The sequence below is a fragment of the Pteropus vampyrus genome, unplaced genomic scaffold, assembly GCF_000151845.1.
Source record: "Pteropus vampyrus isolate Shadow unplaced genomic scaffold, Pvam_2.0 Scaffold22, whole genome shotgun sequence".
Lineage (NCBI taxonomy): Eukaryota > Metazoa > Chordata > Mammalia > Chiroptera > Pteropodidae > Pteropus > Pteropus vampyrus.
Window position 1 is genome coordinate 8,805,312 of NW_011888803.1, and position 4,301 is coordinate 8,809,612.

Genomic DNA, 4,301 nt, shown 5'->3' on the forward strand with positions numbered 1-4,301 from the left:
ACAGTTTGTATTTGGGTGATTATATTCTCATGGTATTATTTAATATGTTTCTCCATCTCCTGTATTTACTGTAAATCAGTAGTTGGGTTCAAAATCTTGACTGGATTCAGTTTTAAATCTTTTTGGCAAGAATACTTCATAGGCAGTGCTTTATACTTTCAATTGCGTCACATTAAGAGCAATGTAATGTCTGGTTGTCCTAGTATTATTCACGTTAAAATAGATCAGCGGATTCAGGTGATGTCAGACTGATTTATTCATTAAAAAGAATTAATGATCATTGCCAAGATCTATTATTTCATTAGGGAATCTTAAAGTGATTTTTTTTAATTCTATTATTATTCTGCATTTATTCATTACTACTTTTCTATAAAAATTTTTACTTGATTAACTATTTAATTATCCTTATATAGAAAGCCGAAATCCTTGATTCAATTTTTAGGATAATAAGTGAATGCCTAACTGCCTCCAAGTGACAAATAAGGTTGTTAGGGTTTTTTGTTGTATTCTTATACACGAGTGTATATCTTTATGTGGATTTTGAAGACTACTATAGAACTTATACTGATAGATACAAATACTTAAGTAAATTGAGAACTAGGGTTAATAAACTCTATTTTATATTGTCTCCCATTGCTTTAATAATTATTAAACATTAAATGTACCATAACCCATCTTACAATACACTCCGTTCTTTACTCTCTTCTCAGTCTATTAATCGGTAACATCTGATAGGAAACTTATTTGTTAATTTTAGTAAAAATGTCTCTCTTGGGAATCTCAAAATCATTCATTGAAGTATGTGGTTACAGAATCACTTCATTATTAGCAGTTAGAGAATCATAACTGGATCTTTTTGCCTTTAATGGTTTGGGGTTTGCTAATTCATTTCTGAACTATTTAGGATTAGGAAATTGTTGCAGCCTCGTAAAGTTTTATTATGGGGGCCACCGCTTTTATCATTTCCCATGGCCTAGCCTCATTAAACATAGTTCTGCTTGGCTAATGTTCACTACTAACATACATACAGAAGTCTATTATTTATAAAGCTCCCACTGCCAGCAGCAACCTGATGACTATAAAATAGCTTAGGGAATCTTGTTGTTCTGGCCATTGCAGTTATCCCAGTCTGAGTATTCACAGTGATTACAGTATCCAATTAAAATCTAATGCTAGCAAGAATTAATGCCAAAATCATAGGCCACTGCTCTCACTACCTATTTATCATTCCATCAAAGGACATCACACTGAATCAATTAAACTCTAATGTATGAACACATTCTAATAATCTTCCATATTATCCCTCAGCTAAGTCTCACAGTAAATTCTCAAATTATTATTAATTCAACTATTTATATAATAAATAAAACATTTGTTTGTGAATTGGACCTAAGTTTCCATTTTTTATAAACCAAGAGATTTTCTGAGAACTATACAGACAATCTACATTTATTAGCTGAAAAATACTAAGAAATTTATCCAGACTCAGAATTTTTAAGAGTTAATAAAATTATGGATAAGCATAAACTCTGTCACACATACCATTTTGCTTCCACCATTTTCCCATTGCAAATGGTAACTATATTTCAAAGCCAAACACTAAACTCCATGTAATGTAAATTAGGGGTTCCACTGGATGAGAAAAAATATGTAATACACAGAAGAGAAACTGGTGGTAAACGGGCTGACAAGACACTAATTTCTGAGATTATAAGTAGTCTAGATGAGCCACACAATAGAGATCCAGACTGAGGATGAGTATAGGGGTTCTGGTCTACCTACATATTATCTCAGATCAAGGCATCTGGAGTTAGTACCACTTCTTTCCCCAAGGGCTTGAGAAGATATTCAGAGTCTTTCATAAGAGAAAGGCTAAAACATAAGAGGAAATGCTAGCATAAGATGAATTTCTTAAATAAAGGTTCCCAACCAGTGCCATTAATGGGTTACAAATATGGAGATACTGATCTCAACCCATAAAGTGATGTGGTCAAGACCTATGTTGGCTAGAGATCTGGGCCAAAAACTTCTAGCTATGAGCTTCCTTCTCTATTTACTACAGTGTGACATTAAAAATATCATTTTCTGTATGTGTTGTGGTTTTAAAAAGGTAGAAAGCACTGTTGTAGGGAAAGGAAACAGGTCTTAATCATCTTCGCAGTTTCAGCATCTAGCAGCTATGTTTACTGAAGGGGCAGTTGCTGATATTGGACATGGCTAAAAGCTGAGAGTTCAGGCTAGGTGCCTCACAGAAGACTGCTTCTGGGGGTCAGAGAAACGAGCAGAGCTTTTAGCGGTTGCTGGGAAATAGAGGGAAAAAATTGGAGGCTGAGGGTCCCAAATATATAGCATGTTTCCTCGTCAAGCTATTTCCTGAATTCTGATGACTATGTGGGACAATTGGCCAAAATCTTAACCTAAAAATCTGTGAAAAACAAAAGAAAATTACCTGCAGTCAATAAATGCTGAATTATTTGCAGTCCATCAGACTCTCAGTGCCAAGACCAAAAGGGAGATGTCATTGGAAAACAAGTGACCAGAGGTTGATTGAGTCTTATCTAAACGATAACTCAGGCTCAAATCAGCTAATTGGATCAAGGTGACTATTCCATCATCATTCAATCTGCCTGGAAAAAAAAAAAGTGTAGACCTCCGTCAAAAAAATAATCTTCAGCTTCTACAGCCTTTTAGTAGAAGGAAATTTGTAATAAAAAAATACTTGATTGATCTAGAAGATGAATCAAAGGAGAGAAAAAGAAACATAAAACAAGTGGATCATTTCTGTCAATTCTTTTTTAGATAAATTTTTCCAGCAGACTTACACTGCAAAACACTTTAAGGAAGTTTTTTGGACATAAAGGATACTAAAAATGAATATAAAAAAGAAAGAGTGCAAGAAATAGTAAGAATGAGGGTAAACATAAAACACGTATTTTCCTTATTTTAATCACTTTGAAAGATAATCGTCAAAGCAAAAATAATAACAATGTGTTGTGAGGTTTACAGAATATATAGGAGTAAAATCTTACAACAATAGCAAAAAGACTTGCAGAGAGGCAGTGAAATTATACCATTGTAAATTGTCCTAGACTATGAAGTGGTATGTTAGTACTTGAAGGTAGACTATAAAGACTTAAAGATGCATATTTCAAACCTTAGAGAAATCACTAAAAAATGAAAATAAAAGGAAAATATAATAAGCCAATAGTGGAGATAAAAATTAAATAAAATTATATTTAGTTAATCCAAAAAAGTCAGGAAAAGAGGTAAAAGGGAACATAAAATGACAAATGAGACAATTAGAAAACAATTAGCAAGAAAGATTTAAATTCGATCATATTATTAAATTACATTAAATACAAATGTATTTAAAAAGCAGAGATTGTCAGATTGCTTTCTATAAGAAAATTCTGTTAAATATAAAGGTATAGAAAATTAAAATGAAAGTACTAAAAGTGAAAGTCATAACATGCAATCATTACTTAGAAAAAAGCTAGAATGGCTCTATTACTATGAAACAAAGTAGACTTCAGAACAAAGAATATTGACAGAGACAAAAAGAGACATTATGTAATGTTGAAGGGTCAATTCACCAAGAAATGACCATCCTAAATGTATATTCACCTAAAAACAGAATTTCGAAATATATAAAACAAAAACTGATAAAACTGAAAGGGAAAATGTACAAATTCCCAATTATAGTTAGGAACTTCAATACTACTTTTTTGGTAACTGAAACAAGTAGACAGAAAATATTAAAGCTATTTTGAAGGACCTGAAAAATATTATCAACTAATTTGACCTAAAACAAATCTCAACAAATTTCAAAGGACTGAAACAATATAAAGTATGATCACAAAAGAATTAAACTAGAAAACAATTACAGAAAGATATCTGAAAAACCCCTTAGTGTTAGGACATTAGAAAGATAATTAGAAAATACTCAACTGCCTAGAAATTAGAAATGTATTGATAAATAATCCATAAATTAAATGTTAAATCAATATAGAAATCTAAAAATATTTTGAACTAAATGATAATGCAGATATACCAAACCTTGAGGGATACAGATAACTAGTGCTTAAAGGGAACTTCTATGTATATATAAAAAGGAAAAATGCTGAAAATTAATGTCCTACGACAACAATATCTATTCTCACTATTTCTATTCAAAATTGTATAGGAGGTCCTATTCAGTGCTATAAGAAAAAGAAAAGAAAGGCATAAGAATTAGAAAGGAGAAATAAGAATATTTTCATTTACAATTATGTACATAGAAAATCTGAAAAAACATATAAACT